Genomic DNA, 24386 nt, shown 5'->3' with positions numbered 1-24386 from the left:
AAATATTACAGTCTATTACTTTATTGATCACCAATTCCTTCACATTACTAATTTTAAAGTAAAAATTTAAGTGATGAAATGAAGCAAATCCAGCGTCATAATGTTAAGTACGGACACAGGAAGTATAAAATGACACAAACAGCAGATGAATGGAGGAATGAGCACCACAGGCGGCCCAGGCTCATATTCAGTCTCACAGCAGTGGTCGGCCCTGACATTTTTAATATCTAAACATGACCACACCTGCCTCATCTTAACCACTTTACTGCTACACACACACACACACATGTCCAGCTGAAACGATGATTGTTGAGAGTAAAATGTTTTGCAGAAAATCTGATCACTTTCTGTCATAATATTCTGATAAAATACCAAATCCAGGAAGTTTTAATTTTCAAGCAAATTTCATTTCACCACTGCCTCTTAACAACGTGTGTAGAAGAGAGGGCTGAATTGATTTGATTGCACATAGACAGTGAACACACACACATGCACACACACACACACACACACACACACCATCATTGTAATGTAATATTTTTTTCAAAATACAACACAGCAGTTCTGGTAAATGTAGACGTGAATTAGCTTTCAGCGTGTGACTCATCCTGAGCACATCTGTTTGTAGGTGGGAGAGCGACCTGTGTGTGTGTGTGTCTGAGCTCATGTGTGTAGTCTAATTACATGTGCTGCAGTGTATGTGACATTCTGCATGCATGACTGTGTGTGTGTGTGTGTGTGTGTGTGTGTGTGTGTGGCTCATGCTGTGCTTACTGTAGCCTTTGTTTACCATAAACACAGGAGACAGATGCTGAGGGCTCTGACTCTATTGTGGGTTGTTCTGTTTAACTTCACTGAGCGGAGGTACAATAGGGCACTGAGGGCACCCCCTTCAATTAAACTGCAACGTGTGTGTGTGTGTGTGTGTGTGTGTGTGTGTGTGTGTGTGTGTTGTCTTCTGTCCTTGTAGGAACCAGTTTGTGTTTCATATACATTATTTTTTGTTGTTTGTTTTTTGAGTTAGAAGTCGTTTTGGCTCTTGTTAGCTTCCGTGATCTATAACTTTACAAGCACGACTGCAGACGTGGCAGAACGTTTCGCGTGATGCTGGAGAAGATGAAGTTATACATCACCTTCACCATCAGCTACAGAGCTGCAGTCCTACAAACCTTATCAACAGTTTCCAGGCTATGGCAAGTGTCTCCAACCAGGGCAAAGTTGGCATCATACAGGTATGTTAACGCTACATCTTAAAGATTTTCCTCTAAATAAGTGTCGTGTAAGTCTCTATCTACACACACACAACAGTGACTGAGCCTATGACCCACTGATGAAATTATTTATAAGTCATTGCATTGAACAGTTTAATAAACTGGGTGTCTGGTATGACTCACGCACAAAATCACAAGGAACAAGAGTCACTAACACATGTATGACCACAGGTGTCTGAACGGAGATCTTCAAGATCGCAACTTTAGGAAGATTTAAATTCTGATGAACTAGTTCTTTTAAAATTCTATAGATCATCTATTTATCAAAATCAAAATCTCAATGTTCTAATATACAGCAGCCAAACCAACCCATGAGTCAAGTACAAACACTGCAAACATGAATAATACCCACGCATGACTGGTGACGGCTGATTTTCAGGTTTTATTACTGGTTCCTGCAGCACTCTATACCAGAACCCTGTGGGATACTTTGCTGTTAGGTTGTGATGTATTATTGAGTAAATTGTGTATTTGTGTGACTTTTAATCTCCTTTAGTTAAATAGTTCTAGCCTGCTAGCTAGCTTGTGGTAGCACCTGTAATCGCTACTACTCTTACAGGAAATTTGCTTTGTCACTTTCTCATGTGTCTCGACCGTTAAAGGCCCAGGTTATTCTTGCTGACGGGAAGCAGAGTCGGACACAAAGCCCTTTGTGTCCTGTGTTGTGCGTTTTAGTTTGTGCCTGCGTGCGTTAGTGCTTTTACAAGGCCCAGTCGCTCTGCTCTGCTGTGAGCCTAATCACAGAGCTGCTCAGGTAATTATCATGCATGTAACCAGGGACAAGGACCAGCCGGCATCCACGCACTCACCCACCCACACACACACACACACACACACACACACACCCACACAGACACACACACAATATTTTTCCATTCATTCCATTCTGATGACTGTATCCTAGGACGTCTTTCTTCTTTTATCTCTTCCTCATTTCCCCCTCTCCCACCCTCGAACAGGCAGCTGCTGAGAGGATTGTGTCATGTCTGAAGGGTGTCGTGGACGTGTGTGCATGAGTGTGTGTGAGTGTGTAACCCAGGTGGAAACACCTTGCGGTCGGACCGTACCGTGAGTCAACATGAGATAAGGCGAAGACGTCTTAGAGAGAGTCGTCACTTCGACAGGAAAATAAACACAGACTGACTCACTCGCTCTGTGAGTCCCTCTCAGTGAGACGGCGCACACACACATGCACACACACACTCACACCTTTAAGAAAAATAAATAAGGGTTGACTTTCACACTGTGACTCGCTCCTCATCAGCCTCATACACACATAAACACACTCGTAAAGTTAAGGACGCTTACTAACTCAGAAGAAGATTTAAAATGTACTCAATCTGTCATATTGCTCAGGGTCGGAGCTCAGGGTTTATAAGTCATCTGACACAAGACCAATCAGCTCCGAAGTCAAAGTCTAGTGAGACGAGATGAAGTCAAGTCTTAAGTCATTTGAGAAAAATCTATTTTCAGTCTCAAAACAGTCAAATTCAGACAAATCCACGTCACGTCTCAGGAAAAGATGAGTCAAATCCAAGTCTCAAGTCATTCAGAAGTGAAGTGAAATCTCAAGACGAGTTTAAGTTACAAGTCTTTCATCAAGACAAGTCTAAAGTCCATGAGAGTAAGAACCAGTCAAGTCTCCAGTCAAAATAAAACAACACGGGTCCAAGTCAATTCACGCGTCTAAGTTACTGTGAGTTATTAACACGATGTGACTTAGCTGAATATTTAGTCTCCCGTCGAAGTCACGTTACAAGTAAATTAAGAGGAGATGAGTTTTGAGTCTTTCAGTCCCAGGTCAAATCTCAAGTCACTATATGGGCTTAATGAATAAATATGTGAAGTCTAAAGGGTTAAGTCTGAATCCAAATCTCAAGTCTACAGCTCTGATGATGTGCTATCTGATGCTCTTTAAACGCAGTCACATTATTTGAGTCATTACATAATTTATATTCAATAGAGAATATATCTGTCTTTGTCTCCTCTGTTCTCCAGGGTTTAATCGTCCAAAACATTAGAGATCATTGTTTTGTTTTCCTCTTAAATCTAATACTTGTTTTTATGCAGAACAAAGTACTTGGTTTAGGTTAAGTAAACATAATGGTCGTAATAGTGCAGTGTGGTTGAGGTTAGGCATTTAAACCACTTGTTTGAGAAGAAACTGTGGTCATGGCAACACTGACAAGTACAGCTGAGTTCAGTAGCTCAAAACATCATGACCTTAATTTTAATTAAACAGACAGAAACACAACATTTCTCATATGTTTCTGCACATGACAAGGTCTAATGTGTGCGGTGTGACAGGATGGCAAACTGCACATAACCTCCCTCCTTTAATGAAATCACAATCAGCTGTTCTCTAAATAGCTAATACGACACACGCTGCTCAGTGAGGACACAAGTCCCTCCCACACTCAGTTACCTCATCAGAGACACAGTAAACAACAAGCAAACACAACCTCCCTCTTCATAATTCACTTACTGTATATTATCCCACTGCTGCTGCAGCCTGAAAACATGGCAACGCTTAAATGTTGTGTTTTCTCACAAAATGAGACGTGCACAGTTTGCATTTCAAAAGACGAGTGCAGAAACTCATACTAACCCTGGGATAATATAACAAACTCGCAGCAGAGCGCTAACTCCTGGGTTTGTAATAAACTGCACCTTGAGACTAATGTTAAAATTGAAAAAACATCACAACAGTGTCGATTTTTATTCCACTTTTAACTCTTTTGAAGCTTTGTTGTCATATTTCTGCAGCTAAACCAGCACAGAATAACACTACAGGTTCAGTGCTTTGCTCAAAGACACTTTGACTACAGCGCGAACACAGAACTGAACTGTTGACCCTCCATGTGCTGGGTCGGCCTCTCCTTCCAGCAGACCACCCTGCCTCTGCAAACCACCCGCATCATAACTGCAGCTAATAAAGCGATCACATTTCTGGGCTGAAACTCTCCATGGTGCATGTGAATTGAATGTACAAGTACAGGAGCTTCATGACAAATCTAATTTAGAGAAACTTTACTAAATTAGGCAATAAAAATATGTCCCGCTGAGTGTGGAAATACCCGGACTTATTCTTTACGTCTTTACTATTCTCCCTCATCAGAGACAGCAGAAATCCTGAGGTTAAAGAGGATCAGAGGTTCTCTGGTTTGATATGAATGATCAAGGATGTTGGTTGGATAAGTTTATATCTGCTTAGTCAACCAGGAATCACAGTGTATCCCTTAAATCTCCTCTTTTAATAACACTTTTAAACTCAGTCTGTGTTTTCTTTATGGATTTATTTTTTCTCCCTTTGATGTTTCTTCTCTTTATTACGTTGATTATTGTTGTTTTATGTCCTCTGATAAAACACTTTGTTTACTCAGCTTTTAGATGAATAATTAATATAACTCTTGCTGACTATGCTCTCAGTCTTTTAAAACAAGATTAAAACTCTGCAGCTAAACTATAATGGTTCTGTGAGGCTGCACTCGTACTTTGAGCTAAATGCTAACAGTAGCATGGCAACATGCTCAGGTTTGAAACTGTCCTGTAAAAAACGAGCCCATAGGTCATCTATCAGCAGGTCATTATGACCCATAGTTAGGTTTTGTTTCTAGGCGACATCTAGTGGCCGTAGTAATGATGACAGGAGCAAAGGGAAAAGTTCGGTGACGTAGTTTATAGAGCGACAAAGTCCACGTCAGGAGGAGGTTGGATGGGTCAACAAAACACAGGAAGTTTCACACAAGGGACCGGTGTTTGATTCCTGCGTGAAACTAGCAGTTTATGTTTTTTCTCTTATCTATGACAGTTTGACAATGTTGACGTTTTTTATTGTTGTAACTACAAGATGTTGTAATATTCAGGAAGTGCTTTTTTTTTAACCCAAACCACAATCTTTTCCTGAACCTAACCAAGCCATTACTGTTTATTAATGTAACCATGGTTACGAAGGTCCGCTATGCCACTGTCAGTACACTCAGTGAGTTTATTATTGTAACCATGACAACCACAGTCAGATACACCACAGGGGACGCTCCTGTTGGTCATATCATGATCTGTATGGTTGTTCGGGCTGCAGGACTTGTTGGGTTCAGGTATAATGTTGACCATCGTAGTTTAGGATGTTAGTGTCCTACCACTGGTAATTATCACTCAACACAGTTGAAAGTGCAGCTGAGGCTGTTGGGAATGTCATGTATTTTAACATAAACCAAAGTATTAAACAAACTGAAACTTTGGTCTGATGAAGATGCTGGAGTAAAAGTCAAGGGATCACCAAAGTTATTATGATTCATCTTCAGGGGAGCAGGAGTGTCCAAACCAAATCTGGCAATTAACCAAACAGTTGAGGAAACATTTTAGTAAAAACCACAAATGTCACAGGATCACCAAGTCATTATCATTCATCATGAATGTCTTGCAGATGTTGAGGTATCTCTCAGGAAAAGTGAAAAGTTTGACCTTCTGGTGGTCATTAGGGTTCAACCTCATGGAACCATGAATACCTGCTCAAAACATCATGGGAGTTCATCCAGTAGTTGTTGAGATATTTTAGTTTGTACTGAAGAGGTGGACTGACCGGGCAACATCCCCAGAGCCACGTCTCTCGTGCAGCTAAAAATGTAACACCTACTTAAAAAAGAACCACGAACCAGCACAGACTCTGGATTCTGTCAGAGGAGGAAAGAGCAGTTTTTGTTCCAGACAACTTCAATGGACTGGATATGGTATATTTTCAATACATCATCTCTCTCCTGTAACTTTCTTGTATGTGTCACCTCCTGCCCTGTACCCAGGTCTGTCTTAATGAGTCAGTCACAGCCTGGTTACCGTCAGGCCCAGGCAGGTCTGATTCCTCTGTAAACTCTGGGGATGTGCAGGCCGGGGCGCGTCCCACCCCTGACGGCAAATTAGAGACGATCATTCATCCAGTTTTTATAAGGTGAGTGACGGGTTTTCATCTGCAGGATTACACTACGTCAGGGCAAACATCTCCCCAGTAGCTAATAAGCAGCTGTGTAGAAAGAAAAATGACATTGCGGTGTAACCACATCTTAAGTCAGAAATAACAGAGCAGAGAAAACCGTTTCTGCTCCGACTCACTGCGCGGATGTTTCCAGGCGGCCTGTCAAAACGCTCAGATCTCATCTGAGCTGAAACCACACAAGTGATGTTTGAACACTCGATGTCGCCACGTCGTGAAGAAACCTTTCATCTACGTTCTTGCTTCTTTTTTTTTTCCTGCTGTACTTTAATATCTTAATTCTCTTCTCTGCTGTGGGAATCCCCTCCTCATGAGGAAATTAACAAGGTGAAAGATGATTTACACGGTGACTTCAATTTTCACAGATTTCGGACTCAGAGACGTTGAAAGGTTGTTTTGTTTTCAGTTGTTAGCACAAGTTTCAAGAAGTTGTATTTATGATATTTGTTTCTTCAGCCCAGTGACGAACTTAACCATTATTTTCTTCTTCATCTTGTGGTCATGATGCAAATATCTCATCTTGTAATATAAAGCCCTGTTAGTGCAGCCATACAGTGGCACCGGCAGGATTATATTTCAGAGTACGCACAAGAACCACCTGTGGACTTGTAGGCTCCCTTTAGCTTTCCCACACATGTACAAGTGTCTGCTGGAGCGAGTGAGCCAGTTATGACACAACACCACCATGAAGCTGTGATGAGCCTACCACGTGCAGTTCAAAGACCAAACAACAGGCCCACAAAAAATCAACAGCCATCTGAATAACAGGCTATAATATGCTATTTTATATTGAATATCCCAGAAAAACGTGCAGTAAAAGTCAGCATCACACTGATAAACAGACTAATTTAACAAATGTACACAGAGTGAGTGCAGGATTACAGCTGCTACGAACATTACACCAGGAGCACACTGCCTGTTTCACAGCTACCACCAGCTGTGTCTTTCTACATGGCCTCAACAGGCTGCTCGAACGTTGGATTTCTTTGAATTATAAATTAATTTCAGATTTATTTTTGGCAGAAAATGTCACTAAAACGCATTCCGCCTAGACATTGAAACCCCAGTGAAAGTTGTCTGTTTTATTTAATGTTGCTGTTATGATGTCAACAGTGCGTCAACAGATGTTTTTACACATGAAAAAGTGCAATTAGTCAAGTACAATTTTGAAATTCCATTTTATGCTCTTTCACACTTCTACACTGTTGATGCAAATATTGTTCTTTTCACTCCACAACATTTACCTGACACCTATTTACTCCACAGATTCAAATTATCAATATAAAATAGAATATACTAATGGATTATATTATGTAATTATAACAAGCTATGCAGTAGTAATATATAGTAGTATATAGTATATAGAAGTGAGACACAGATGTGGTCAGAAGTGTTTTGCAAATACATTCTTCTTCCTTTCATTCAAAATGTTTCCTCATTATGGTGATAAAAAAAAAATCATAATCTGGACAGGATTACGTTTCTACTGTTGCAATATTTTAGGACATAAACATTGTTTTTAGGAGACAGTGTTGGTTTGATAACTAATAATGAGATAATTGTGAGATAAAGAGGCTTAGTCATGATTACAACGATTGGAAGTCATAACTTTGCACAACATAACTGTGCACAGTTTGTTTAGTCAGGAATCATAACCACGTCTTTAAACCATAACTGATGAGATCTGGCATCTTAGTGTTCTGGGTCAATTGCTCAGCGATGTTTTATTCAAATGCCATTTCATCAGAATGTTTAAACAGTGTTGTCTTGAGTCGTGGTTGAAGAGAGAAGAGCTTTTTATCTCTTCGAGCGCTCACCATCCGCAGATGACGGAGAGAGTTTGAACAGTGTAAGTTTAGGAGGAGATAAAACAAAGGACTGCGATGCTTTGGCCTCTTCCTCCCTGATCGTTCTCCTCTTTGATCAGCAGCAGAATCACTTTAATCGCCGAGCACAAAGCCTGCGTGCTGAAAACGGACGTGGTTAATTACCGCTGACACATTACGAGACAGTTACACAACATGGAATCGACAGTGCAGGACAGAATCTGAACACTTCCCAGTGGTGCAGATAAAACGTGATGAGGAATATTTCCAGGAAACTTCCACAAACTTATGCATTGTAGATAAATATCATGGAAATAGATGCAGCTCACATGTCGTTCACCAACTCCAACAAAGAATATTTATATGCCAGAAAACACAACTTTATATTGGAACCTCCACAATAAAATTCACTGAACATGTTTTACCATTCTGGTTTTGCAGATGGAAGTCGTGAGGTCTCTGCTGAGAGGATTTAATGGATTCCACTGTGGCCTTCAGCTCTCCTGATTGAAGCAGCATGTCTGTAAAGAAGTGGAAAATGAAGGTACAGTTAAAGCTGGATGGGAAATAACAGAGCCCAGAACCACGCTCTGCATATCAGATTCTCCAGTTAATGAAGTCGGCATCTCCAGTTTCACAACAGGAGATGTTTTCCATTCATGAGTTTGGCTGAAATTGGAAATTAGTTCTGCTTTGTCAGACTCTGGCCATGAAAGCATTTTATTATATCACAACGGAGCAGCTCCACAGTGTGCATGTTCTGTTTATATGTAGATCCTGACGCTGTTTGGACTGCAGTTGTGGAAATATCTTCAGGCTGATTCTCTCTGAGTCACGTTGACTGATATTGTAAGTGAAAGGTAAAAATTAATCTTATATTTACTGGTGTGAAGCAAACTTTTTCACATTAAGGACCCTAAACGACACAAATTAGATCACGGACCCTGTCTCTTATTACATAAATTGTGACCATGACCAAAACAGTCGCACACTGTCATTGTGTTATTTATGGATGGAAATATAGTGAAAATAAATCACCCCCCTTTTTGCTGAGGACCCCCAGGAACCCCCTCAAGTACCCCTGGTGTAAGCTCTATCCTGTTCATCAGAGGGTTTAGACTCATATAAAAATTTTATAAAAATTATAAAAGTTACATTTCTGATGCAGTTTATTATTATTATTAGCTAAACTAGTACATCAGTTGGTCCATTTTTAATTCTTTATTTTAATATATGCGATAACTTAACTAATGGACAATAAAGTTTCCAACTCCAAATTTCCAATTATAAATAATAATGAGTGAACATTTATTTGGATTTCAATGCGGCTTCCTTATAATTTGTACCAGATGATCTTTTTTTTTTTTGCCCGAAAACTTATTGGAAATTCCTAGAAAATTGCAAACCCACCAAATAAAGCTTTACCAGCGGAGAAAAGCTCCACACATTCATCAGCGTGACATATAATAAAATATATTTGTAATTGAATCTGATGTATTAATAGCAGGTGTAGTGTTAAGTGGAGCCCTGAGCCTCAGACACCAACAGTGTGTAATGGCAGCTGACCTCTGTGCTGTGCCAGACCTCTTCCTGTGACCAGCCAGAGGCGCAGCTGTGGGATAATCCTGATGTGTAATCAGCACCTGGATATGTCACACCTGTCAGGTGGAGGGATGATGTTGGATTTAAACACATTTGTGAAGAAAAATTTAGAGAAATAAACCCTCTGTGTGTCTTTTGTTTTAGATTTTCATTTCAAAAAATTGGAGTAAAAACTAAGTGTTGCATTTTTACTTTTGTTCAGTGTATTTTATTTAAATGTTCACGAAGAAACTTTTATTTCTGGATGAAATGTGCTGTGGTGCTGCCACTTCACTGTCAGCTGGAAAAATTAGCTCATCTTTACTTTATACAACTTCAAGTTCAACTTTTTTGGACTTTTGGAGTTTTTTTTGTTTTTATTGTTGTTGTTTTTTTTGCTGTTATGGAGTGGTTTTTCACTGGAGACGCCGCCTGTCTCCATTACAGCAATTCTCCCACTGTGATGGTGATGCTGTGATCGAACAGGACAGTCCACGGTCCACGCTCTGTCACTTCATCCCAGGGTTTCTGTTCGGTTCTGCACCATCTGAACTCTGTGTCTGTGTGTGTGTGTGTGTGTGTGTGTGTGTGTGTGTGTGTGTGTGTGTGTGTGTGTGTGTGTGTGTGTGTGGTCCTGAGTCTCAATGGGGAACACAGACATAAAGTGAGGATATGTTTACCATGTCAGACAGGACTGTGGGTGGAGGAGAGGACAGCCGTGTGCCAGCTCTCTGCATGCTGTCGGGATCTATCTGTCTCTCTCTCACACACACACACACACACACACACACACATTAAAAAAAAAAAATCAACACAAGCTACAAAAACACACACACAGACACGGTAATAAAAAACACACATTCTCAGAGACAGACTCATTTCCATGTCACATGCATAAACATCTCAGAAACACAGTCATCTCCTGTCACACACACACACACACACACACACACACACACACACAGGCCAAGCTGCAAAAACACACCACCCTCCAAAACTATAAGACACATGAGCCATGACAGTCGTGTCCGCTCTCGTTGCACATGACTCAGCTCCTCGTCGCCTGTTTGTCCACTGGGGCCTCGTCCACTCTGTTTTATTTCATATCCAATAAAAAAAGATGCTTCACCGTCACTGTGTCTTATTGTATAACATGTATAATATAGAAGTGTCCATACTGGAAAATTGTTTATCAGCCCTTTACTTCAGACTGTTCTTGTCGTTTCTCCTTTTTCAGATAATAAACTCTGGATGATGTTATTTAAGACTTTTAGCCTGAATTCATGGTCTGTAATATGAATTAAGTGTTAAAGTAGGACATGAATTAAACAGTTGGCATAATAATTAGAACATTTGAGGACCTGCACTTGATGTTTGTTAGATGACAACAATGATATTAAGGTGACTGGAGCCAGGTGTCGATGAGCTTAACATAGCAAAAATAGTCTTATCCAGCTCCAGCTATATGCTTCATTAACAGGCTGAACAGTCTCATCTCACTCTCATTAAGTGAAGTGAAATGGTCACAGTGTAGATTCAAACACTATTGTAATACGCTCAGAACAGCAGCTACACTGTGATTAAATTCCTACTTTGCAGCCTCTCTGCACTGACCTTAGAAAAAAAAGGGATTGCATTTAAAAGTTTAAAAACAGTTACATATAAAATCAATATCTCATAGTTTTGGTTTAAAAAACTGTTAATATTTGGTTCAGTGTCACCAACCTCGTTTCCAGCAGATAGACTCAGTTAGAGATGAGCAGGTGAACACAGTGGAGCATTTAGCAGCTGACGAGCCTGATTTAATTATCAGGAGCTGGTGGAGAACAAAACCTGAGCTGAAAGAGCGGGAACCCTGGACACAGCCATAACACAGAGGAGGCCATGAATCTGTCTGCATCTGTTTTTGAGCCTGATTGTAGCAAAATAAAACACTGATTAAATTTAGCTGTATAGAAAACAAAAGCCTACATTAAGCTATTTGAAGTTACATGTTTTGGTGTGTTGATGTTTTAGTTGATAGAGTTGCTCCATTCAGGGCCAAGTAAATATTCATTATTCATTCAAACTATTAGAAATGTCATTTTCTACATGATTACGACTTAGTGAAGTTAACTGAAATGATTAATTGGAAGTGTATCATTTGAACACTGTCTCTACAGAGAGACAGAGCTAAAACCAAAATGCACAACAGTTCTTTTTTTAATTATAAAACTGTCACTTGCTTTTGACACTGACTTTATTCTTCCACAAACCAATGCAAATCAGCCTCTACAGTTTAATCCCTCTGCACAACAAACTGAACTTCACATCTGCTCTCGTCCTCGTCCTCCTCCACCTTCCCCTTCATGAATAAAGTTACATTTTTGAAATCATCCTCCAAGATACATCCATTGTTTTTTAATGTATGAGGTGAGAACATTGCTGTTAAGTAGGAGAAGGTTCAGTGAGTGTGGCAAACTATCATCATGGGCATCGTGTCAGGATACATGGAAAATATAACCATGAAACTACTCACAAAGGTTTATTCTCAAATATCAGTGGATATTAATTGCAAATTAAATATGAAGGGGGAAGAACACATGGGCTGCAGAAATGAAATGAAGTTAATAAAGATTAAAGATTAAACTAAGACGATAAATCAAAGTCTGACGCGTCTTTTTTAGAGAAAAGAAAGAGTAAAGTTCTCAGAGACTAGTATGGATCTCATGTAAAGTTCTCTGTGGTGAAAAGAGCATGGACCAGGTGAACTGAATAATGTAAATGAGAGGTGGTGAGGGAGAAATCAAGAGCCAATCGGTGATGAGGAAAGGAAAGGCAGTGAGGTAGGGGAAGGAAGGAAGAGGAAAAATGAAAGAAAACAGGAAACTTAACTACATTTATCCATTCACAGGGATGGAAAGCACGCGCCATACCTGAGACTCAGAGGTGGATATTGGTCCAGTGTTGGTACCTTCCACCTGAATCTACTGTGTCGAGTGCAGCTGGATATAAGATGCAGCACAAACAGCACCACAGTACAGAAGCTTTTTTTTTTTTTTAATCTCAGAGTACAGGACGATGTTTTTCTGTCAGAACTGGGGCTTTTATTTCATCTTGAACACCAAAGATAGCAGCAGCTGTATTTCACCTCCTTCTGCTCCGTTTACTCTGATGAGAGGACAGATTTACCTTTTAGTCTGTTTGTGTTCAAAGATTTACTGAACTAATAATTCAGCTGCAGCAGAGCTCGGTGCAGTGAAAGAGGATGCAAATCCACACACACACACACACACACACACACACACACACACACACACACACACACACACACACACCAGCAGACTGGTACATTTGTAAGCACATGGGGTTATTCTGCAGAGATGCTGCTAATGGACCCCACAAGGCAGTAAAAGCAGCTCCCACACACTTGTGTTGGGATATTTCACCACGGAGTTAGACTTATGCTACGTAATATAAAATTTAAAAGGCACATAGCCTGAGGTCAGGATCCATGCTGGGATGTTTTATCTTTGGCTTCCTGTTCTGTAGGTGGGATTTTAGAAGAAAAAAGAGCAGAGGAAAATATTTGTGCTCACAAAGATCAGTATTTTGTCTATTGTCTACTCGTGATAAAAACATATTCTGCCCGTTTCTTATTATAGATATCTTACATATATAGTTGTATATGCACAGAACATTAATGTTGTGTCCACTGGGTGAAATATTAACTTCTGGTACTGAATTTTTTTTTTATTGCTGTGCGTTTATCTGATGTCAGGAGTCACTACTGAAGGTTAAACTCACGTCCACATTACAGTGGAGAAACAAGGCTCCTGTGCTGCAGAGCGGGGGAGTCTGTCGGGGAGATAACTGTTCCAGTTACTTGTCTTGATGACTTTTTCAAAGACCGACTAGAATATGGAGATTTTGTCCGTTGCAAGCCTTTGATCTCTTTAAAAATAATAATTAACTTGAGTTCAGTGTTCAGGCTTATGTGCTTTATTTCCAGTGAGCGGCTGTGGGTCAGAGGAAAGGTGAGCGATGTGAGTGCAGAACCTTGAAACTGGTAACTGATGAAGTTATAGCAAAAAGTATCTGGTGTGTTTTTGTGACGGTCAGGAAGCTCTTTAGTGTTTCAGTCTCATCAACAGATTTTGTCTTGAATAATCACAAAACTGTTATTGAACAATGATCATTACAGACTGGGAAGATAATTAATTAGTAGTATAATAAAGTTACTGTATCATATACTTAGTCAAAAACTGGCGCCTTGGTGGAATTGCAGTTTATTGTTGATTCCATCTCTTCATTTCCTGTCGTCTCTCCACTGTTGACTCCGATAAAGACCTTTTACCTTTTAAAGGGTCAGTGTATAAGTATCCACACTCCAAACAAGTGGGGGGGCAGTATATTGCCAGAAAGTTGGGATGTCCCCCCTATCATACAAAACAAGGAAATGCACTCTTTCCCCCCTGCGCCACAGTCATTCTGACCGTGTTAGCAGGCTAATCACAAAACCTCTATTTTTTTCTCCTTCTGTTGATCATCTTAGTTTATTTTTGAATTTTTAAACTGAAATACTGACATATTGCCCCTTTAAAGCTGCTACAATCAGTATTTTTTAACAAAAAAACATAAAATTACAATGTGAACACAGTGTGATAGTGTTTAGGTCATTGGTAATTATGAACCTACAGATAATTATGGCCTGAATATGCAGCTCTCCTCACTTCATGGTGTGTAGTGAGTTTCAGCTCATTGTTTATCTGTGCGAACCACAGATTCACTGTTCTGGTTCACTCTCACTGCTCATATGTCATGTACCTGCTCAGTAACAAACAGCAGACACACATTAATATATCAAGAATAAATCATTTCAACATTTCCTGCTTCAGTATAGTTTCCTGGTCACGCTTGTTTAGTTTTAAATGTAGGATGGTTTGTGTTTGAGTATCCATAACGGTGTATTTTTACACTGGTATTAATAGTTTACATGAATAAATGACCCGACTTCTTCAATATCTCTGCCAGGGAATATTTTAAACCGACTTACTGTGAGCATACTTGACACAAAAAGGAAACACACACGCACACACACTCACACACACTTCCATCCGGCTGTGAAGGCATGTTTATGAATGATGGATTGCCTGGTGGAGGAAGGAGAGAGGAAACACTGAATATTCATAACGCCTTTTGAAGCGGACCTCCTCTGGCTACATCAGACATCAGTCGTATGGTGAAGGTCGGAGGAAAGCTGACTCACGTTAAAATGACCATCCTCCCCCCACCTCACCCGCACATCACCTCACCCCACCCCCATGACACCCCCATCAGTCCACCCATCCGTCCCCTCCCCCGCGTCACTACGCCTGTCGGCTCAGCATGTGACACATCCCATCTGTAGCCAGACAGCGGCAAGCATGGACTCACATACAGAGGGTAGGCTGCACACACACACACACACACACAGGAAATGTAAGACAAGCCTGCATTCATGTGTTAACACATGCATAACAAACACAACACAAGCCCAGAAAAACACATTCAAACACATGCTGCAAAAAGAAACAAATAGAGAGAAAGAAAAAGGTGCATTTATGTAAAAAAATTTAACAGAAAACAAAAACACACTCAGTGGCTTAAAGATGCACATTCACATACACATCACTTACAAAATACACAAACCCACATGTACACACACACACACATATATGCACAAACGCCAGACTCCAACTGCTGCACTCATCGCTGAGACTCGTCTCTCGTTCAGGACTGGTTGATGCACTTTGGCAAGTCATGTACCGTGAACCGTGATTGGCCGACTCACGGGAGCGTGCTAATCTTGACACGTATTGAAGCGACTGGTAGATCCTATGAATAACAACAAGGTGTGAGGTTAAGGAAGGGCGTGTAAAGGCCGTGTTTTCATATTACATCTACATGATCTTGTTTTGATAATTAAAACAGGGATCTGATTTCACCTCTCGTGTCCTTCTCACATGGTTTAATTAGCACACTTGGCAAAAAACGCTGAATGCCACTGCTTCCTTAATTGTCAGCTAATTTCTTGTTGAACATGTAAATTTAATCATGACCTTTGAAACAGTACATTGGCAAAACAAGCCCAACTCAAGGACCCTTGACTTACTGCAGAGCTTTTAAACATATCTTCATCAGCAGATTGAGGTAACGATGGAGATGCTGAAATACATCAGTTATCTCAACATCTCCATTCATCTCTTTCAGATCCGTCAAACAAAAGCTTTTACTCAGCAGAAAGCAAAATGAAACGCCTCGGTCCGAGCCTGGCCCAAAGCCTTCCACATCTGGGCTGGTTCTGGCTGCCAACCTCTAGCGTTGGCTGTCAGCCGTAGGATTTTCTGTGTGTGTGCAAGAATTGCTCCAGATGTGGATCTGACAGTCAAGCTGTATATGGGCCGTTGAACTGGGCGCATATCGGGCCAGAAGAAACGCAGCATTTAGCCCGAGTATGAGCTGGATTTATTTTGCTATCTGGTTGACTATGCGTTTCAATAAAGAATTAACAAGCTAACAAATTACAAGAGTTAAAATGAATGCATTAATCACAGAGCTTTGTGCTGATATGTGTATTTTTTCACTTTGGAGAGAGGGTAGCTGTTTACCCCTTCCTTCAGTTTTTACACTAAGATAAACTATGCCAGTATCTTCTCATCTCATGCTTAAAAAGAAAGCAAATAAGTGAATTTACTAAAATGTTAAACAGTTTCTTTGAGAGTTCATCAGATTTTCAGCCACACTATGAAATGGCAGTGTTAGCTTGTTGCTAACATGCTACAGTATCTGGTGTAAATGCTGAACTTTAGCATTTTAGCATCCAATAGTCATTATTCTGTTTATATGTTGTTTGCTAACTTTAACAGGCCAAGTTTGACAAGTTAGCTGTGTTGCTACATGCTAATTTTAGCATAAAAGCAAAAGAAATTCTGTAATAATACTAAACATTTCTTTATTGCAGCTCCTCTTTGTTTTTCACTCGTTGCCGCTCAGTATAAGAGCCACGTTTAAACAGATGTTCTGAGTTATTCTGGCTGATTAGGTTGAGGTGGGTTCAGTAAATTATCCCACACTTCACTGAGAGGTTCATCAGCCAAAATAACTCAAAACACTGTGTCACCAAGTGGAGTTAGTTTAGTAGGTTTCTTTTCCGGATGACATCAGATACATAAAAACCAACAAGTAAATCTTGCACATTACACTGTGGTTTTAATTCATTCAGCTTTTCAATTATATTGTCTCTAATTAAGTCTAAATTACTTTATTACTCAATTGGCTTGAGTCATTCTGCTTTTGAAAGCCTCTAATCTACCCAGAAAATATAAATCACACAAAATGTTTCCATAGTTTAAAACAAAAATTACTGAAGGCAACATGAGGTTAATTTGAGGAACCTGCTAAAAAATCATCTGTGCAAGGTGCGTTTTACATGACGTTTTATTGTAGGTGACCCCTCGTGGCCGTAGTAATTATGACAGAAGCAAAGGGGCAAGTTATGTTGTGCTACCTTCACAGTCACCACCTTCACTGTTCGGGACAAGCGTACCCCTGCAAAACAATGTTGAGTCAAATTTATTTGTTGTGCACAATCTCAAAAGTGTAATAAAAATGTAAATAATAACCTTTGTAATAGATGCACACAGACAACATGTGCACACACACCTATTTCAAAGGTGAACAAAACAAAAATGTCTAAGCTAGCTGGTTTTGATTAGCCACCAAGTTGCCATAAGAGTCCAACCCAATTCAGTTAGCCACAGCAGCTAATCCAGACGGCTAATTTACCTTCAGTCTGAGAAACACCTCAACTGACTCCAACATATGTTGTTTTGACATGATCCACTTTTCCAGAATCTCTACAACACAGGTGACGGATGCAAAGATACAGTCAGAATCAACACAGTTACCTACCTATAAATCCTGTCTCTCTTTCTCTCTGTATTTGGATTTTCTCAACAACCACTCAATCGATCTACTTCAAACTTAAGGGGTGTATTGCTGGAGATCCAAGGACGTGCAATGCTGGCTGTGAAGGCTGTTGATGTGCGGTTCTCAAGACAGGTTCTAATATATCTTTTCTACATGTTGCTTTATGTTAAGAAAAAGGTGGAGCTACTCGACGTGGGAGCACTGCTGCACTCAGACAATTTCCAGCGTGCTCAGGCCAGGGTGTTCAGAGAGTTGGAACTCAACTGCAACAAGATTTTTTACGCCATCACCCAGTAACAAACAACACAGACTGACCACACACACTGCGGGGTGTAGTGCTCAGGACCCAAGGAAGTGCAACATTGAGTGTGAAGTGGTTTGGATGATGCTCTCAAAGAGCTGCAAGCTAGATTAACAGGCCGAGCAATCAGCTCCTACCCACAGGGACATTTTGAACTGGCACTGCACTAGTAACGATAAAAGCCAGGTTGAAAAATACCAGAAGTTTTTTTCTATATTTTTCCTCCACTGAAACAATGTTTTCTGGTGTGTAATGACCATTATTGCCTCATGAGCCCAGTTGTGTGAAAACCCACTTTTAGTTTTGTTTAGCCAGTCCCAGTGAGCAAATAAATGCCTGTCACGAGTCAAAATAAATCACGTAGCAGATCTTCTCATTTACTGCCAGTTTGTCTGTCTGCTCAAAACCGCAAGAGAATGGTTTAAATCAAGCCTCATTATTTCAGGGGCTGATTAATTCTAGTCATGACTTTTGTTTGCACGGTCAGTTGATATGTCAGTAAAATCAAATTAAACACTCAACAAATAGTATGAGTGTAGAGTGTAAATGAAGCCGTATGAAACCAGTGTTTGATTATGTGAAAATAAACACCATCGCTCTTTACCACTGATTAAGAGTTGCTACAAACTTAATTTGAATTCCTCAGCATGGGCGGCTTTAAAATCTCTTTTTTTTATCACCTCACCTGTTCTTTATTGGAGAGGTGGATTTAACAAGAGCTCACAGATAATGAATGACTGTACAGTTTCCACCTGGATGTATCTGGTGGAGTCTTTTTCATGCACTTTTTCATTGTGTATGTTTCCAAGTTTTTTCTGTGCACCTGCAAACCAAAGCAAAGCATTAATGTCACACAAGCTATTTATGTTAACAATAAAAAATCCTGTTCATCATTCAGGCAGTATAAACTAGCTGTAAATATTTATCCACACATTTTTTTTTGTCAAAAAAAGAGACTTCATTTTTTATCTCAACCTTAAAAAAGCACCGTTCGGAGGTGTTATAGTTTTCAGGTGTTTGAAATCATAGTTGGGAACTTTTTAAACTTCAAAATTGCTCTTAAGAAAAGAGTTAAAATACACAGCAAATGCCTGTTGAATTAGACAAATAGATTAACAAAGGAACAGTCAGCTCTGTTATGCTGTTATGAGAATTATGTTTTCAAAGAGTAGGCAAATTACCCTCTTAGATGCAAAATGGAGCCTCTATTATCTACATTTAGAGTGTCGCACGCTCCATTTCAGACAAAGAGAAGGAGGGAACAGAGATGGAGAGAGAGAGAGGGAGGAGAACGAGAGAAAGAGGGAGATTAAACGGACCATTAGACCAAAATGACTCCTGTGAAGAGGGATCAGAAAACAAACAGGGCTTTAGAGAGCTGCTGGCAGCGTTAGCAGAGGCAATTACCATCATTATTATTGTGATCATGTTTACAGTGATTATTCGCTGCCTACTTACTGCCTCACCGTGATACAGCACAAATGATGACAGAGGGATGAGCTGTAAATTCAGGGCGACTATCAGAGATCCATTCAGAAGAAACCGGACACATCGCACCTCAGCCTGGTAGAGACAGAAAAGAAAAAGAAAAAGAAAAGAGAGATTTAGTGTTTTCACTTTGATCAGGTTAAATGTAAATTTGATTGCTGTGTTCTGCAACTTTGTTTGTCTGCTACACTTATTTTTGGCATGGTGTTTATTTCCTGAATAGGAAAATCAGATGATTGGATTTTCAGTGGATGCCTGTTAAATAAGATTAAATAAGAAGGAAGTTTGTACCTTACTTTATTTAATGGTACCTTTCAAAACCAGAGTTACAAAGTGCCTAAAAACACCATGAAATACAACCAAATAATGGTTAGCATTAACAGCTGTTTACTTGCTGCTTCTGTCAGTGCTACTCCTTCATGGCAGACTGGACGCTACAGTGACTCGGTATTGGAAAGTGGCGAGACGGAGCAGCAGGGCCAGGGCTAGCTGGCTAGCATGCTAAGTAGTACAGTAAAAGAAAAGAAGTGATAGAAATAGAAGCAAAACAAGAGAGTTACTTTCCACTGCTGGAGACAGCTGTTGGCAAATAAAGGAATGAAATTTGCAACGCTTCTTCTATACTGGTAAGTAATTAGCTGTTAATGCTAACATTAGCTAAGTAGTAATAGAGAAGCTCTTTCTAATGCCAGCCTGTGCAGGTGTTTTTGGGGGGTTTTTTTACACTTTTTTTTCTGTTACCATCCACAAAGTTATGCACGTCCTTGTGAAATTTCTGTCTGAAGCTAGTGACAGCTCACAGCTAAACTGGTTGCTAGCTAGCGGCTAGCATTCAGCTAATGAAAACTTCCTGTAATATAAAACTGATAGATGGAAAAGAGTTTCTTCTGTTTACAACATGTATGACGGTTAAAAATAATGTGTATTGACAATGTAGCTCAATATCCATAAAGCTTTGGTTTAAGGGAACAGTCGACTTCAGGTGAGGCATCCATATTTTTTGTTTTTTCAGATGTTCTGATGTTCAAGTTTGATACATGGAGGCTAATCTGATTATCATGGTAATTTCCATATGACTTGAATGTGGGGTAACTGTAAATGATGAAGCTCAGTAACTCAGTATTCAGTTTATCGAACAGACCTTTCATAGTATTTTGCTTGTCAATAGCAAATTTGCACTCAAAAGATTCATAGATTACGGTTCCTCTGAATACGTTCTGACTTCCCTACCCTGTCTGTCACACTCGTCCCTGAGCCCAGTGCTTCATACAAACAGTTTCATTTTCTCAGAAATTTGCTGACAAGAGAAGTGTAAAGTATTGTCAGCCTTAAAAAGCACAAACAGTGAATTCATGTTTAATGTTTCCTCTTTAATCAGGTTGGATGTGAATGTGGTTGTTTGTCTGAAACATCGATTCTGTTTTGTCTAGAAAAATCTTCTCTGTGCAGCTGCCTGTTAAATGAAGGTTCGAGGTTAAATAAAACACACGAATACATTAATGATAAATGTATGTTTATAAATACACAGTGTGAATGCAGTAAATACGCAATAAAAAAGTATAAAATATTTATGTTCGCAATAAATAATTTTCTAACTACATACATTCAGAGCACAAAGTTCACAAAGTTTCTCTAATTAAATAAATATACAACTTTGCAGCAGAACAATGATAAAAACACACAATTGTTCACATTCAATGCAAATTAAAATCATATTCTTTAGTATTTGATTTTGTTCTTCTCAACCTTCACCCTTTCACTCTTTATTCAATGATGTTATTAAATAAATAACAATTTATTTTGTTGTCCTCTGGCAGTGAAAACGGCAGCTCTGTCCCTCAGCCGTCTGCCGACGATGACCTCGTCAGCCAAAGGTGAGAGAAATCTCCACAGCAGGTAATAAACTCCTTAATGAGAACGAGCCCTGAGCTGCGTTCCCTGTAGCCATGGCGACCAAATCCATACTGCATCCGTGGTGGCGACGGTGGTGGGTTTACACACACACACACACACACTCACACACAGATGTCAAAGATGGATCTGTATTGCCCTGCATTGCTGATGTTGACAAATGAGCGTCTTTAGCGATGCAGCCTATTAGCCTATTAGCATTGTCTGCCTCTGAATACGAGCAAGCACCACTTTAATTTGATTTGTCTGATGCGTGGTGGGAGGCTGAAGAGCGTCCAGCCTGGTCGATGTTTTATTTTTTCCCTCTCCGACTTCATTAACCTTTTTGCGCAGAGTGATTATAGCAGCTCAGGGACCCCCTACTCTTCCTCCTCTCATCTTCTATATTTTCCCTCCATTTCCTGCCTCCTCTTTTAAATGCTGCTCTTTAACCGCTCCCTCTGGTTCTACCTCCTCCTTCTTTTCTCCATCTCCTCTTTCTTCATCCCTCATTCTCTCCCATTTCGCCGTCTCCTGCGCCTCAGCCCTCCCCCATTTCCCTTAGTGGTCTTTCTCTGTACAGCCTGATTGCTCATAATCACTCGCAGTCTGTTTCTGTGACTAATAGGCCTATTAGAGTGGGATCAAGGCCGCATGGTCGCCGGGCAGCCTCAGTCATGGTTTCCAGTATTCGCTTCCTTCCTTCCACACATGCTTGTGCGTCTCATTTGTGTGATTTAAAAGGGAATGTGGGGCTCGGTAGGTAGAGCGTGACACTAACAGTGCCAGGTCTCAGGGTTTGACTGCTGCAGTGGACCCGTGGAGCCCGAAAATGGGGGGATTTATGGGGCTGTGAAGATTTAGAAAATGAATCTTTTGCTCTGAGACAAAGACAACACTATAGTGCAAAGACAGTTTCATACAAGAAAAAGTTTTTGAATTTTATTATAGTATATATCATATTTAATTATATTAGTAAAATAGCAATTAAAAGTAGTCAGTCCATTCCTGGTTTATGATTAACTGTCAACCAAAATGACTTTACAACAGAGTTTCCAAGGTTCTTAATTAATTTGGGAACTGGACCTAAAGCTTGTTTTTTTTTTTTGTCATTTGAATCTGTTATTTCTCCTTTTACAGCTGCAACAATTATTTAATTAATCAGTTAGTTTGTTGATCAAATGAAAAATTAATAAAATTAATTGTTTTGAGTCATTTTTAATTAAATTCTGTTTCTCAGCTTCTCAAGTGTGAATATTTTATGGTTTATTATATGATAATAAACTGAAGCTCTCTTGCTTCGGGAGCAAAACCAGACAAGCATGTGTCACCTTGAGCTTTGGAAAAATAGTGATAGGTTTTTAATTTAACCATTTTCTGACATTTAATAGACACTCAGGTATTATTAATGCTTTTTTTTTTTGCAAAGCATCCTGTCACAGTATAAGACTGTATCTGTAACTAGGAACATTTTCTAAAACACATATTGTCAATATTTAGAAACTAATGTTTCGTATCATTGTATTACTCTGCCATTTATTCTTTGGATTGAATTTCTATTCTAATAAAGTGATGCCGTAGTGATAGCAGGGTTCCTAATGTGAGGAATGTGTGGAACCGAAAATGCTTCCATAAAGACCTCAGGAGATGCAAGTGGTTCAAACTTCAACTTTAACTCAGACAAAACTACCATTAATACCCTTGTATCCAACAGAAAGTGGGAAAATCTGGTTCATTGCAAACTCAAATTGCAGATGTAAGAGTGAATTTGCAGATTCAACTTGTGACAAGGTGCTTCAGTGTTACTGCCGTTTAAAAGAAGACATACATTTTACTATATACATATATATATATATATGTATATATATATATATACATACACACACGCTTATTCTGGGGCTGTGTTTCATGGTTTGTTCCCATGAAGGATGAGTCTTAATGCTACAGTATACAATGATATATTAAAGAACACTGTTCTGGCAACTGTTTGCTGAAGACGCTGTATAAAAAGCCAGGTCCATCATGAAACTGGTTTTCCCAGTTTGGTGCGTAAGAACTTGCACAGCCTGCACAAAGCCCCAACCACAACCACGTCCAACACTTGTGAGATGAAGTGGAACACCGACTGTGAGCCAGATCTTATCTCCCAACATCAGTGTTGGACCTCAGTCATGTTCCTGTGGCTAAGTGGGAGCAAATCCCTGCAGCCGGCTGCAAAGCCTGAGACCAGAAGTGGAGAAGTGGAGGCTGCTACAGCCGCAGACTAATATGCACGGTTTTAGAATCCCATGTTCAACTATCACATATGTGTGTAACGTCCCAGTGTCCACATATTTTTGACTATTTAGTGGTAATGTTACAGGAATGTGAGCTTTACAGTGACATTACTGAAAAATATTGATTATGTGTGTGTGTGTGTGTGTGTGTGTGTGTGTACGTGTTACTGCTCTGATATTCTTCTCACACAGATGAAGTCAGAGGAAGAAGTACAACTCGTGCTAAAATGCCAGCTTGCATGCAGCTCTTGCTTTCAGGAGAGAGAGAGAGAGAGAGAGAGAGAGAGTGTGTGTGTGTGTGTGTGTGTGTGTGCGTGCGTGCGTGTGTTTGGTGGTGGGGTTTTGAGCAGCTCGGCCGCCTAAACACTTCTCTTTGCATCACATCAACACACTAGGATCTTACATAACCAGCACCCTGGGGAGCTCTGACTCCACGACCCAGAGGAGAGGAGAGGACAGGAGAGAGAAGAAGAGGGGAGGAGAGGAGACAAGAGGAGAGGAGAGGGAGTGAGGAGGAGAGAAAGAAGAGGAGAGGAGAGGACAGGAGAGAGAAGAGGAGGGGAGGAGAGGAGACAAGAGGAGAGGATAGCAAGCAAGGAGGAGAGGATAGAGAGCAAGGAGGAGAAGAGAGGAGAGGGAGCAAAGAGAAGAAGAGAGGAGAGGAGAGAGAAGAGAAGGGAAGGAGAGGAGAGGAGAAATAAGGAGAAGGACTGATAAATCTGAGCAATGGAAGAATGAGGGATGGAGAGAGAGGGAGACAGTCAGAGAGAGGGATGGAGAGGGAGGAAATGGGAGGAACGATTAAAAAAGAAGAGG

At 40.1% G+C, this 24386-nt stretch overlaps 1 long non-coding RNA gene across 2 annotated transcripts; it reads left to right on the top strand.

Moving 5' to 3' along the window:
• Window positions 1-561: 561 nt before the first annotated feature.
• Window positions 562-23654, top strand: LOC139633236 (uncharacterized). 2 transcript variants are annotated; one of them, XR_011693710.1, is made up of 5 exons: window positions 562-1232; window positions 6071-6216; window positions 8526-15089; window positions 17787-20030; window positions 21222-23654. It is a non-coding gene; the product is annotated as an uncharacterized lncRNA (long non-coding RNA). The 2 variants fall into 2 exon arrangements; XR_011693709.1 differs by having other exon boundaries at window positions 562-6216.
• The last annotated feature ends 732 nt before the right edge of the window (window positions 23655-24386 follow it).

The sequence above is a fragment of the Trachinotus anak genome, unplaced genomic scaffold (genome assembly GCF_046630095.1).
Source record: "Trachinotus anak isolate AG129_WGS33_773 ecotype Australia unplaced genomic scaffold, CSIRO_AGI_Tana_v1 ptg000015l, whole genome shotgun sequence".
NCBI classification, from domain to species: Eukaryota; Metazoa; Chordata; class Actinopteri; order Carangiformes; family Carangidae; genus Trachinotus; species Trachinotus anak.
Note: the sequence above shows the minus strand (reverse complement) of the source record. Positions and strands in the feature narration are given on the sequence as shown.